A 15563-nucleotide genomic window follows, 5' to 3' on the forward strand; every position below is an offset into this window, starting at 1 on the left:
CGACTGCAAGGGGACAGTAGCACACAACAAGCTTGCTTTGGGCAGTGCTTGGATAGGCAGGGGGGGTGCCCCTCACAGCAGGAGACCTTCCAGAGCCGGGGGACACCATCCAGAGGGGAGGAAGGCAAGAGAACTCACAGGGGAGAAGGGAACCAGAGGGGGCTTAGGTGTCTGGGAGATGTCACTCAGTAGCACGGCAGGGAGTCTCTGGGTCAGGAGAGCTCCAAAGGGCAGCTGTGGCCCCCAGTGTTGTATAGCCCCAGGATTCGTCTTGTCTATGGCTAGCAGATGTGGGGTGCATGTGTTTTGAAGGGTATGCCAAGCAGGCTCTAAGTAGCTAAAAATCTATTGGGGCTATATTTAAAGCAATTGGATGCTTTAAATTTAAAATTTTGAGCTTGACTCACATGGGCTTTTGAGCTAATGGTCTCAGCATGTTATGAAGAAGTGAACAAATTAGTGGCAATATGCAGGGGTCCTCTTTGGCTCATTGACATAACTCCGTGTTCTCTTCGTTATCTCTGTCGTTCCCCTGGGTCGGGTCCCCTGGCTGCCACTGTGATTTTGCTTCCATGTACCTCTGATGGCTAAGTGCCCCATTTGGCCTCTACTACTGAAGGATCTTTTCCTCCCCATTGCTACGGAAGCCCAGTCACCTAACAGCAACTCCTGCCACTTGCCCTGACCAGTAGAAAGTCTCAGTGATGCTGGCACCCCTCTCGCCAGCTCAGCCAGCTCATTTCTCATTGCTTTGATGAACAGCATGCTTTCCAGGTCCTCCCAGGGCACATGGTGGGCTGGTGAGTTTTCCAGCCTTACGTGGCATGCCTTCTTCACTGAAGCTTTTGATTCTGTCTTCCACAACTGCCCCAAACCATCCTAAGTACGTTAGTGGTATCTCCCATGATCCCAGAGTCCCAGGGTCCCTGGGTCCTTGCCAAGGTACTAAATACTGCTGTGTGCCTTCAAATCCACAAACTCTACCCTACTTTGTGTCCCACCCACCTTGATCCAGTGTCCTCAGAACCCATCCTCATATAAACTCTCCTGGCTCTTGCTAGCACATGGTACCTGGGTCCTGCAGCTCCTTCGGGGCACAGTCCATTTCCTCTCTTAGCGGGCCCAGCATTTCCCTGACCGGGTTATGTTGGGACCTGACCTTACTTATTGGCCTGATGGCTAGAAGTGGAGGTGGGGTTAAGTCCTGAGAGGGGTGTATGCTGCCTGGAAGGATTGAGACCTGTGCATTGTCTTCAAGCAGATGGAAGGTGCCAGCCTTTAACAGGAAGGAGTGGCTGCTTCTGTAGGCTCAAGATGTTCAAGGGCCTCTGGGAATTCAGACGTTCAAGTGTAGATGGCACCATCCAATCTCTCAGGGTCCCATTCTTCCTGATCAGGACCCTTGACATCTGGAGCTATGGAACTCATAATTCAGTGCCAGGCTGGTCCTTGGCCTTTTCTGTCTTTGATCTACAGAATATGAGTGTCTCTCTCTCTTTTTTTTTTTAATGTTGAGCCTTCTTTTAATTTATTTATTTTTATTTTTGGCTGTGTTGGGTCTTCGTTTCTGTGCAAGGGCTTTCTCTAGTTGTGGCAAGCGGGGGCCACTCTTCATCGCGGCGCGCAGGCCTCTCACTGTCGCAGCCTCTCCTGTTGCGGAGCACAGGCTCCAGACGCACAGGCTCAGTAGTCGTGGCTCATGGGCCCAGCTGCTCCGCGGCACATGGGATCTTCCCAGACCAGGGCTTGAACCGGTGTCCCCTGCATTAGCAGGCAGATTCTCAACCACTGCGCCACCAGGGAAGCCCTAAGAGTGTCTCTTTACATGCTACCAGGGAGGCCTCTGGATTCCACACTGTGAGGCATCCACTGCACCCAGCAATAGTGATCCAATTCTGTAAAACTTATAATTACTACTACCCTGGTTATTGGACTGAATGTCTGTGTCCCTCCCCCCTAAATTTATACGTTGAAGCCCTAACCCCCTCCCAGCGTGATGGTATTTGAGGATGAGGCCTTCGGGAAGTACTTGGGTTTAGATGAGGTCATGAGGGTGGAGCCCCCATGATGGGATTAGTGCCCTTGTAAGAAGAGACCCAGGAGCACTCTCCCCTGCCGTGTTGAGGACACAGCAAAAGGCAGCCATCTGCACACCAGGAACAGGGCCCACCAAGAAACGAATTTGCCAGCACCTTGATCTTGGACATTCCAGCCTCCAGAGCTGTGATAAATAAATGTCTGCTGTTTAAGTCACCCACTCTATGGTACTGTGTGACAGCAGCCTGAGCAGAATAAGACACTGGCTCATCTCAAAGGCCTGAGTTATTTCACCCACCACCATCATTTTCTCCCATCATTTTCTTATATTTCACTACCAGTAAAAGTTTTAGCAAGTGCACAACTGCAACGTGACAGTGCCTCTCCATACTCACCTGCCACCAGTGCTGTGGCCCTCAATGCCAGCCTGCCAGCTGGTGATCTATCTCCAAAATCCCATTTTCAAGGACTGCTTCCTGGGACCGCTCCCACTGCCAACTGTTATTTGGGTTCTCAGAGAAACAGACCATGAAACTCTAAGATTCGGGAGCAAGAGTTCTATTGGGGAGTGCTCTCAAAACCAAAACCTGTGAAGGAGCAAAGACAGTAGAACTGGTTGGGAGGGAGAAGCTGATCGGTCTCAAGGAGCCCTGAAGCTTGGAGAACCAGGTCCTCAGACAGCCCTGCAGAGTGGAGTCTGCACACATGCCACAACCTTCTGCTGTCCCGGCAGGAGCTCTGAGTCAGTGGCGTTTGGGGGCAGAGGTTCTATGAAGGTGAGGCCCACTGTGAGCCCTTCATCTGGGAGGATGGCAAAGACACCCTGTTCCACCTCAGCGACTTCCCTTTCCACCTTCTCCCAACTTTTTCCCATGTAAAGTGCATAGCCCTGTTCAAGGAGCAGAACGAACCCCTTCTTAGGTTTCTATTTGTTAAATGGCTAAGCAGAATGGGTGATAGTACAAAGCCCAGAAAACTGCGAACAAACTCAAGTTGTATTTGTGTTGCATCTTCTAATGTTTTCAGAGTGACTTCTCATCTATTATTCCCATATTTGACTTTACAACATCCTTATAAGAAACAGGAAGGAGGACTATTCCCTTTTAGCAAATGAAAAACTGGGTACGTCAAAGCCAAGCAACTAGCAGAACAAGGCTTAGAAAGTTGGACTTTCTTTAAGAGCAGGAATTCTATAGACCAACAATGGGTCAGAAACGTATTAGGAAACAGTGGATCCCGGGGTTTATGTTAAAATGTCGATCCTTTCCTGACAGATGTCAGATAGGAAGGTAAGAGGACAATTGGTGGTTTTTCTAAACCGGTTATTCACTAAAGGTATATTTGGTGTCTAAAAGATATACCCAAGTATACTTGGGATTGGGAGTTTGGGATTAGCAGATGCAAACTATTGTGTATGGGATGGATAAACAGCAAGGTCCTACTGTAGAGCACAGGGAACTGTATTCAATATCCTGTGATAAACTATAATGGAAAAGAAAATAAAAGATATACACAATTCAGTTTTTTATCTCTCAACATGTATAAGCCTTTAAAAGCCTTCCATGTAGGATCTCTGTCTATAACAAATATTGCTCACACCATGATGTTAGTTATGTGGTTAACTGCACTGAATCAGTTTTGTCCTTGAAACTCCTCTTTGTAAATAAAAGGAAAATGTGGTCATTGGGAGTTCACAGAGTATACCAATCTATTTTGAGCCTTTTCCAAAGGTAACGAAGAAAGCCAACATTTCCTCAAAGTGCCCCAGCTGACTTGACTAAATAATCACCAACAGCCAAAAGAAATACTCTTTTCGTCCAGAAAGGATCAGAGAGAAGATTCCCCTGATGGCAGCCACGCAAATAAACCCTGGCCCACAATTTTACATCCTAGATGAAATCGAGAAGTGACATGGATGTAGTAGTTTAACCACAATTGAAACACTACGCAGTACTAGTCCTATATTTTTCACCAACATGTCCTTATAGCCACAGTAATGGCTCCAGCAGACTCCTGAAATTCACCGGCCAACCACACTGCATTCAGAACCTTCAGCAAACCCGTTCTCCCCTATGGTTTGAGCAACAGATGCCCCGTCATAGGTGTGGGTAATGGGGTGGCTGTGGCCATGGTTTCAGGCTGCTGCCGCTTGAGGTTTATTTAACAAGTATGAAAGAATCAGAAGGTCCTCCGGAGTGATTTAAATGAAAAGTTCGAGGGGGCGGTGGGGTGGATCAGACGGAGGCAGTTGAAAGATACGAACTTCCAGTTATAAGATAAATAAGTACTAAGGATGTAATGTGCAGCATGATAAATATAATTCTCACTGTTGTACGTTATACATTAAAGCTGTTAAGAGGGTAAATCCGAAGAGTCCTCATCACAAGAAAAAAAAAGATGTCTGTTTCTTTAATTTGGTACCTGTATGAGATGATGGACCTTCACTATACTTATCGCGATAATCACTTTCACGATATACGTAAATCAGATCATTATACCTTAAACTTATTCAGTGCTGTATGTCAATTATATCTCAAAACTGGGAGAAAACAATGTAATACAAAAATAATAATTTAAAAATTAATTGATTAAAAGTTTGATGATTACACTTGATAAAGATCACAGTGGCAGTCAGGATGGTAAGAATAACACACCCTCGAAGACATGTGGATTTAACCCATGTTGCACCTGTTAGCTTTCTTTCCCTTCATTCTTTCTTTTTTTTTTTTTTTTTTTTTTGCGGTACGTGGGCCTCTCACTGTTGTGGCCTCTCCCGTTGCAGAGCACGGCTCCGGATGCACAGGCTCAGCGGTCATGGCTCACGGGCCCAGCCGCTCCGCGGCATGTGGGATCTTCCCGGACCGGGGCACGAACCCGTGTCCCCTGCATCGGCAGGTGGACTCTCAACCACTGCGCCACCAGGGAAGCCTCCCTTCATTATTTCTGATAACACCCCAACCCTTCCAGCCATCTGAAAATGCCCAAGGGTCTGGGCAAGAGCCTGCAGAGAGATCAAGGCAAACCATCAAGGTCCATATCGCATGAGAAATGGTATCTTCCCACACCAAAGAGAGCAGAGCTCAGCACTTTTAATAGTTTATACCTATTATGGATTAGGACTCTATTGTAAAAAACCTAAAATCTTATGTTAAGTTTTAAAAGTTTAAGTTTATTTTAATCTATTTTAAAAAACTTAAAATCTTCCCTACCTGATCCACAGGTGGGACAAGAAGCAGAAGAAAGAGGGTGAGCATTTGCATTAAGGGGTAACGAGTAGTTGAGCTGTGTGGTCCAACATGGGAGCCTCCAGCCACATGTGGAAGTGTTGCTAGCATGGCTGAGAAACTGGATTTTCAATGATATTTCATTTTAATTAATTTACATTTAAATAGCCACTTGTGGTGGGAGAGCACGGAGTTAGAAGAAGAAAAATAACAGGACCAGCAAAACAGTTCCTATTTGTCAGCAATTTTGGATGTTGTTTCTCATTTGAGTCCCATAACGTTGCACATCGGGCAGGATGCGCAGGTAATATTATCCGCATTTTAAGCAGACATTAAAAAGATAAACGGACTCATTGAGAGTCATCAGGTAGTTTATAATAGAAGCATGCCTCCGACTCACAATTTTTGATAACTAGCTCAGAGCTTTATCCTTGGTATCTGTATAAGAATGATGACAATAATACATTAACGATGTACCTAATATTATGGACTGCTCACTATGTGCCAGGAAGCTCTTAACATGTGATGCCTGGTGTTTCCGAACAGTTACACAACGTGGCACTCAAAGAAAATGATTGTGCAGATATGGCACTCCGGGGGGTACACCGGGATAAGCTACACCCCTCCAGCAGGCCATCTGAAACAATCCATTACACTCAATTTACATTTTATAATTAAGATAAAAGATAAAATGCAAAGTAGAAGGCCAGAAATTAAGTGTTGATTTTGTATCCAACTTCCAAATGTGTCATGAGAAACTTGAGCCTGTTTCCTTGACCGTATCTTTTTAATATCTATGCTTGAAATGGCTATGCACAATTCCTGACCCAAACTTTTTAAAGGTGATCTCTTGAATTCTTAATGTTCACCATTGAAGAGAAATTTTGTTCACACAAATATGTCACAAAGATGTTCAACCCTTTTCACAACCATTCAAAAATGTACAACAGTTGAAATTATATTTAAAGAATCTATAGTTCATTGACATATATAACACTGACATATTTTGAACCCAGTCAAACGTTTTCAATAACAAATATTTCAAAATCCTGATGAAATTTGAATTTGTAGGAGGTACGTGCATTGTCAGCACAATCGCTCTGTTTAGATGGCGCTGAATAGGGACACATCAGCCATGGAGATCCAGAAGCATCTCATTTTGGTAAAGACTGAGATTCCGGCCCTCACGTGAAGCTGGGCACACCAGAAGTACCTGTGTCCCCTGCCAAGCCACCTCCCCATCATCTCATTGGAGCACCACCACGGCCCTGAGGGCCCCTTGCCAGTGGTGGGTGGAGGAACATTCAGTGGATGTCTGCTGCCATCGATTTGGATCTCAGGGGGCTCGGATCATGTGACTATCCTCGGCACATTGCAGTGGAGCAGGTGTTGATGTCACTTATGCTCAATGTCACTCATCAGGCTCAATACCTACAGGCCGGACCAGCTTTGAGACCAGGCAGCCAGTGCCACCACCCAGGGCCATGTGCTTGAAGGACTGCATACTTGATTTAATGCTCTGCTATCACCATCTTGAAATTCTTAATAATTTTTGTTTTTGGTGGAGATGCTGGGACCCTAATAATGTTTTAACAGGAGACCCTTCATTTTCTTTGCACACTGGGACACATCGTTATATTGCCAGCCCTCTGGCACTGCTCATGACCTAATGGGAGACCCTCTGCTCCCCTGGGGGGCTTCAGTATCTCACAGCAAACTGTACACTGGCACAGTACACAGGCTGGAAAGCTTGGCAATATCTCATTTAATTTTTATAGCAATCCTAAGAGGCCATTACTATGAGCATCCCTATTTTATATTTTATATTTTATTTTATTTTATCTATTCTATTCTATTCATTTTATTTTATTTTATTTTTGGCCACGCTGTGCAGCTTGTGGGATCATAGTTCCCCGACCAAGGATTGAACCCGGGCCTTCAGCAGTGAAAGCACGGAGTCCTAACCACTGGACCCCCGGGGAATTCCTTAAGCATCCCCATTTTATTTTATTTTTTTGTTTTATTCTCTCTCTCTTTTTTTTTTTTTTTGGCTGGGTTGGGTCTTCATTGCTATGCATGGGCTTTTCTCTAGTTGTGGTCAGCGGAAGCTACCCTTCATTGTGGTGCACAGGCTTCTCAGTGTGGTGGCTTCTCTCGTTGCAGAGCACGGGCTCTAGGCGTCTGGGCTTCAGTCGTTGCAGCACGCAGGCTCAGTAGTTGTGGCGCACGGGCTTAGTGGGATCCGCGGCATGTGGGATCTTCCCGGACCAGGGATCGAACCCATGCCCCCTGCATTGGCAGGTGGATTCTTAACCACTGCGACACCAGGGAAGTCCCGGCATCCCCATTTTAAAGATGAGAAAATTAAGACAGAATGGCTAAGTAACCTCTCAAAGGCCAAGCAGCTCTAGGGAACCGCTAGATTCACATACAACTGTCTGGCTCAGGGATTGAATTCCTAAGTCTGCGAACTTTTAGTCCTGGTCTTCATCCATGGAATCTCAATTATTAATACTCAAAAAAGCAGCAAGGAGAACAGTGTAAGAAAAGATTCAGAGGGCTATTCTGACAAATATATTTTTAAAAACCACCTTGATACTGTGGAACTCAAAAGACCATCCCAGTTGTCATAAATACAAAACACAAAATTGGGTCTGATGCATTCATGGCATCTCTGAGATTTTTTAAAAATAAATTTATTTATTTATTTTATATTTTATTTTTGGCTCTGTTGGGTCTTCGTTCCTGGGCGCAGGCTTTCTCTAGTTGCAGCGAGCGGGGGCTACTCTTTTTTTTTATAGCTTTTTTTTTTTTTTTTTTTTTTTTTTTTGGCTGTATGTGGGCCTCTCACTGTTGTGGCCTCTCGAGTTGCGGAGCACAGGCTCCGGACGCGCAGGCTCAGCGGCCATGGCTCACGGGCCCAGCCGCTCCATGGCATGTGGGATCTTCCCGGACTGGGGCACGAACCCATGTCCCCTGCATCAGCAGGCGGACTCTCAACCACTGCGCCACCAGGGAAGCACAAGGGCTACTCTTTGTTGCAGTGCTCGGGCTTCTCACTGCAGTGGCTTCTCTTGTTGCGGAGCATGGGCTTTAGGCACACGGGCTTCAGTAGTTGTGGCACGCAGGCTCAGTAGTTGTGGCTCACGGGTTCTAGAGTGCAGGCTCAGTAGTTGTGGCGCACAGGCTTAGCTGCTCCGTGGCATATGGGATCTTCCTGGACCAGGGCTCGAACCCGTGTCCCCTGCACTGGCAGGCAGATTCTTAACCACTGAGCCACCAGGGAAGTCCACATCTCTGAGATTTTAAGCATAAAAAAACTGTGTGACTTCGACAATTTTTGGCTTGTGAGCATGAAAAGACTGGCTCAGTAACCTTCCAGGGAAATGACCACAGGGCTCTGACCCACATATGAGAGCCCCCCTTCACCTCTACCCCAGGGAACACATGCTATCGCCCACCGCCAGCCCTCAACATTGGCGACACGTCTGCTGGACATGAGCAAGGTAGCTCGTTTGACTTGACACAACCTTGTTAAGGCATAAAGCATGTGGACGTGCCCTCCAGCCATGCCCATGTGCACGTGCACATATATGGCTATGTGTTAACACCTGTATGCATGTGCATAATGTATATGCACACCTGGACACATAAACTCATCCATGTGTGTGCACACATACACAGGCACATGCACGCACGCCTGTGCAATTCATATATGCTCACATGCATGTGAGTGCACATGTGTGTACACATGTGCTGGAAGCTGTGCATATAGGCATACACACATCCATGTACACACATGTGCAATACAATGCACACACACGTCTACACATACATGCATGTACACACAGACACATGGGCACATGTACACAGTACACATGTGTCCATGCACACACCAGTACACAGACACACGTACACACATACACAATACACCCACACACATATATACACATGCATGCACTTACATGTGCACACGCAGCTCTGGGACAGGCCGGCCCTCCGGGGGAGCTGCGGTCCTCTCCATCTGAACAGTGCAGGACACAGAACTCTTTCTTTGACTATTGTTCTCTGTACAAAAACAAACTCCCAGCCAAGTTCGACTTTATTTTGTGACTTGCGTGCAACTTCCATCTGAGCACTGTTGGAAAGACTCTTGAACTTGACAAAGTGTAAGAAGCTGATGTCACTTCTGTGAGTTGCTGCAGATGGCCTGAGCAGGTCGACGGCGAGGGCCAGACCTCAGAGGCCAGAGCCGCCTGGCCCCTCCACGCGGGGCCTCTGGGCCGGCTGACGTCAAAGGACTCCGTTCTCTGTTGTGTCACTCGTAGAGCCAACCTCCACTCTGCAAGCAGGCCCTGCCTTCCCTGGGCTGCATCCACAGCCTCCAGACCCTCTCCTTCCTAGACCCCTAAACCTTGGAGAAAGAAAGACTTTCATGACAAGTTTTATTAACGATGCCTCTTGTGCAAACTCTCTTAATGCTATTAAGCCCATTTTACAGAGAGGGAAACAGACCCAGAGAGGGCAAATGCTTCACTCAAGGTCACACAGCAAGTTGGGGCAGAGTAGGACCATCAGCCCCAGACTATTTATTGGGCTAAGACACAAGGATTTGTGATGCAGGATTCTAGGGAGTTCAAGCTGAAGGTCCTGGAACGCAGACCTCAGGACCTCCAGAGATGGACGCGGGGGCAGCATCCAAAATCTTCATTGCTGCGTGACACTGCCTCACCACCCACCCCCAGCTCCCACCTTCCCTTTGTTCCGCTAGCTGGGTAATGTATTCCAGTCGCCTAAATGTAGCTAGGCTACAGCTTCTAAAGAACTTCAATGGCTACAGGACCTTCTGGCGCCATCAGCTAGATTCCAAAGGCAGAGCAGAAAGCAACTGGATTATAGTCTGTCTTGATTTTTCTTCGAACTGATGCTGAAACGCTCACATCTCACCGCTGCATCACTGGCCCTCACAGCAAGGGGTGGGGGCAGTGGCATAGGCTGCCCTCCGCCTCTCCTTCAACCCCCCAGCACTTAGCATGAGGCTGGACATAAACAAGAGCCCGGTTACCCACTTGTAAAAAGGGAATGAAAGAAGAAGGCAAGGAGGAGATGACAGACGTGCAAACTGGGAAAACACGAAAACCAAAGGCCACAAACCTCAGCGCAGAAAGTAGGTCCCCTGGGCCAAAGCATGTGTTTATGCCTGGCTCTCCCAAGGAGCTTTACAGAGGGCAAATCAGCCCACGTGCTGGTAACGGTGCATCCTGGGACGGAGCCCAGACGCTTGGTGTGTGCTGCTGAGCTTGTGAATTCCAGCTGCCAGACGTTCGCAGGTTTGACAGATCCAACTTGGCCCTGCTGGTGTTGGAGGTTCCCGAGAATATACAGACCCCGGACACCCCAGCTCCTCCATGTGGATGGAAAGGTCACCTGCAGGGAGCCCTCCATGTCCTCCTATGTGAAGGTCTGTCCTCATCTTCCTGGGCTTTCTTCCCAAAGATCCCCCCTTCAGCAAATCTTTACCCACTCTTTTTTTTTTAATTGAAGTATAGTTGATTTACAATGTTGGGTTAGTTTCAGGTGTACAGCAAAGTGATTCAGTCATATATATATGTATATTCTTTTTCAGGTTCTTTTCCCTCATAGGTCATCATAAAATATTGAGTATCGTTCCCTGTGCTGTACAGTAGGTCCTTGCTGGTTATCTAGTTTATATCTAGTCGTGTGTGTATGTTCATCCCAACCTCCTAATTACTCCCCTCCCCCTTCTCCTTTGGTAACCATAAATTTGTTTTCTAGGTCTGTGGATCTATTTCTACTTTGTCCATAAGTTCATTTGTATCCCTTTTTTTAGATCCCACATATAAGCAATATCATATGATATTTGTCTTTCCCTGTCTGGCTTACTTCACTTAGTATGATCATCTCTAGGTCCATCCGTGTTGCTGCAAATGGCATTATTTCATTTTTTTTATGGCTGAGTAATACTCCATTGTATATATATACCACATCTTCTTTATCCATCCATCTGTCGATGGACATTTAGGTTGATTCCACGTCTTGGCTGTTGTAAACCGTGCTGCTATGAACATTGGGGTACATGTATCCTTTTGAGTTATAGTTTTCTCTGGATGTATGCCCATGAGTGGGATTGCTGAATCATATGGCAACTCTATTTTTAGATTTTTAAGGGACCTCTATACTGTTCTGCATAGTGGCTGCACCAGTTTACATTCCCAACAATAGTGTAGGAGGGTTCCCTTTTCTCCACAAAATCTTTACCCGCTCTTGTGAGTGACACCCACCAGCCTCAGGCAAGTTGGGGCGGGATGAGCACAGGGCACGTTTGTCATCCGCTTTAGTTCCCCAGCATTCTGTCCCCCTCCCTGTCAGGCCCTTCCCTCTGTGTTAGTTGGCTCAGCCTTTCGAAACGAAATATCATAGGCTGCAGTAGCTTAAACCACAGACATTTATTGTCTCACGGTTCTGGAGGCTGGAAGTCTAAGATGAAAGTGTTGACAGGGTTGGTTTCACAGGAGGGCTCTCTCCTTGGTTTGTAGATGGCCGCCTTCTGCGTCCTCACATGGTCGTCCCCCTGTGCACATGTACCTGGTGTCTCTCTGTATCCAAGTTTTCTCTTCTCATAAGGACACTGGTCAGACTGGACTGGGGCCCATCCCAACAGCCTCAATGAACTTCATCATCTCTCTAAAGGTCCTGTCTGCAAAAACAATCACACTCTGTGGTTCTGGGGGTTAGAGCTTCAACATAGGAATGAGGTGGGGGGACACAATTCAGTCCATAACACCTTCTTGGGAGTCTGAATGGGAGACAGTTTGATTTCCCCAGTGGAAGCTGCAGAGGTCCTCTTCCCTCCATTCCTGGCCTCCCTTGCTGCTGGGCCGGGCGTGGGACTTGGCCAATGGATGCTCGGCCCCTGGACTCTGGGTCTGGAGCGGGTGAGGCAGGCGCCAGGGACACAGGGGTACCCTCTTCCTTTGGTGTTGGTGGCAGCATGGCAAGAGCAGCCAGATCATGTTCCTGGAGCGGAAGAGGGGGTGTGGCTGGCAGCAGAGGCCACTTCAGCGAGTCTGTGCTCCTGGCCCAGAACACAGCATGAAGCACACAGCGGTACCCGGCGCTCAGCTCAGCGATGGAGGTTTCCAGTTTCCACAGCATGGTTTTGGGCATGGTTCCTGACAGCTTAGCCTCAAACTCTGGTCCTCCAGTCCTCCCTGTGATTCTGTGAGCTGCCTGATATGCTTTCTAGTAAGTTCCCTTTCTGCTTAAAGCAGTCAGAGCCAGATTCTGTTGCTCGTGATTGAGAATCTGAACTCCTACAGAGGAGAAACTTTTCACTTTTGAGTAAGATCTCCATTGACTTTAAAAAAAATAGGGAATAAAATCAACTTTCATGTAATTCGGGAACAAAAAAAGACTTTCAACAGAACTATTCATTGAGTTGCATAAACACTAAAAGTTTTACCTCCAGACCAATCTCATAAAACACTCTCCCTCAAGAACTTGTGATGGCTCCCTAGTGCCCACAGTTTCAAGTTAAGCTCCTTTGTCTGGCTTTTAAGAACCTCCATAACATAATTACAGCCTGTCTGGCCCCTCTCGTGCCCTTCTGCTGCGGTCTTCTACAGTCAGAACAGCCTCCTGCTTGGTGGTGAAGCACACAGGTTTTCTCGTCAGGCTGCATTTGTTTGAATCCAGCCCAGCCACCTTCTGGGAATGTGAAGTTGGATGCTTGAAATCTCTCAGCCTCAGTTTCCTTGTATGTACAACGGAGATGGTGATGGTCCGTGGAAGGCATTTTGATTGACTTCCTACCATCTCTATCCCAGGAGATGAGTCTGACTCAGCAGGTCTCAGGTATAGTTACAGGACCACCAGCAAGAGCATCACCTGGGAATTTGTTAGGAATGCCATCCCAGACGTGCAGCATCAGGCATTCTGGGGGTGAAGCCCAGCGTTCTAACAAGCCATCCCAGGGATTCTGATGTAGCTAGTGTGAGGACCACTGCTCTAAGCTAGTACTGGTTCCATCACCACTGCCAGCCACTAATTAAGAAGAGCCAAGACTAATACCAACAAGACTCATGGAAAAAGTTGCTGCGGCTTCTAGAAAAGAAGCTTCTTGGCTCCTAGGAGAAAGCCATGGATCCCCCCGCCAACCCTCCCTCTTCCCCAGGATTGTAGAGGAAATAAGATGCAGTCAGGAGGGAGGTTGAAGCTGATGCATGGTGAGGGCAGTCCTGGGAGGCGCACTGAGAAATGAGAAATGAAGCCAGAGCTGTGATGAAACCCTGCCCACAACCCACCCTACTTCCAAACGTCCAGTTACATGAGCCAGGAAAATGCCTTATTTTTCAGCTGATTTGAGTCAGCTTTCTGTGACTTGCAGCCAAAAGAACCCTAATGATTTACCTCCTAAGATTGCTATGAGGTGAGATTATACACAACGTCTGATACCCTGGAAACGCTCAGGACACGTCTATCGTCAGTATCGTTAGTATTATTATCACTATGATTATTAAATACATTCCAGATGCATTGAAACCAACTGTATCTTGACCAATTCTATTTTTCCGGCCGGGAACACACACCGTCGCACGCTTTAGTTTTCTAAATCCCACCTTCCTATTTCAAGGCCCATCGCAAATGGAATCTCTTCTGAAGCCGTTGAGAATTAGAGTTTGTTTCAGCCTCTCCACTGAATTCCTGTTGTGTCCATTTCCATGTCTTCGTCTTCCCTGGTTTGGTATATGACTGTGATATAACTGTGTCCACAGGGGCTGTTTATACAGTTGGACGGTTGAATACGACACAGCTTTCCCTGCCATGGGTGGGCAGGGGGAGGGATTGCGGGGGGTGGGCAGGCCTGTGTGTCAAACCTTTGCTTTCTCTTCCCAACAACAATGTAAGCTCCTTGCAAGCAGAGCCCAAGTGTTTTGTTTCTCTGCAAGACCTAGCGTGATGCGGAGTGCTTGGCAAGGGGAACTGATAGTCATCAGAGCACCCGCCAGATACCCCTCGAATGCTTTACCTGTATTATCACATTAAGTTCTTATAACAGTTCTACAAAGTAGTTACTACTGTATTTCTCAGGCCCACCAGCATGGCAGGAGAAATAGTTGTGAAAGGAATCTTTAAAGACTGTATTCTCTGTGTTCAACCTTACTGGGAATTCCAGACCATCTGAGACCCAAATTGTTCTGAGATTCCCCCAGAAGTGTGGCTCCCCTGCGTTCTGCAGACCAGCCTCTTAGCTCACCCCTGCATCTGCCATCTTCCCCCTGTCATCCTCCCCGAGCCGCACCCCCACGCCCACGCTGTTCCTGCCACGGCCAAGGTCCGAGGGTCAGACGTGCTGGCGTCCTGCACCCCTTTGCCGTGTCAGAGCCTGGGATGGAGAATACCATCCAGCGATGCTGCGGATACACATGCTGCAGACGGTCCAGCACAGACACGTGGCCTCTCACTTCCTCACCACCGTGAACGTGCCGTCTTCCTTCTTGTAGCTTCTAAAGCATCTCTCATACCGTGAACTCACTCACGCCTTCTTTTTCGAGGACTCCCAACCCAGGGAAGCCCAGGCCGATTCACTTCATCTGCTTTCCTGCTGCCAAGTACAGTTGAAGAAAAGCCAGCACGCCGGTGCCTGCCTTTGCTCCCACGGACACTGGTAGCTCTTTAATTCATTTCCTGCCGACGGTTGAACCCTTCTTCCACTCTTGTCTGCTCACATACCATCACGTAGATGCCAACGTTAGGGGAAGCTGGGTGAAGGGTATATGGAAACTCTCTACTGTCTTTGCAGCTTTTCTGTAAATCTCGAATGAATGCAAAATTAAAAGTTTATTTTCAAGAAACAGGGTGCAGACATAAATAAATCAATGACACACGAAGCATTATTTTATTTTATGACAATGACACATGTTTCTGATGAATGGTCTTTTTCTTTGGCGGAGACCCTTCTGGAGTCTAAGGGAATTCCCTCCTCCAATATCTGGGCAGTATCATGTGAACAAGATTATCTTGTTTGTGTGTTTTTTATTCTGATGATGATATAAATTCTTGGGGAAATGACAGAGTAGGTCAGAACAAACAGGATAGGGGGGTTTGATCATGGCTAGGGTGTGTTTCTGCAACCTGCTATCATCCTCGGATAAAGAACATTCTGGTTCCTTAAAGCCTGGCTAAACTTTTTAAGAGGCCCAAGGGGCTCATGACCAAGGAGTGTCTGATAGAGAATGATGGCTAGCAACATATTTTAGTGACTCCACCCCTCCACCACTG

The sequence above is a fragment of the Hyperoodon ampullatus genome (assembly GCF_949752795.1).
Source record: "Hyperoodon ampullatus genome assembly, chromosome: 6".
NCBI classification, from domain to species: Eukaryota; Metazoa; Chordata; class Mammalia; order Artiodactyla; family Ziphiidae; genus Hyperoodon; species Hyperoodon ampullatus.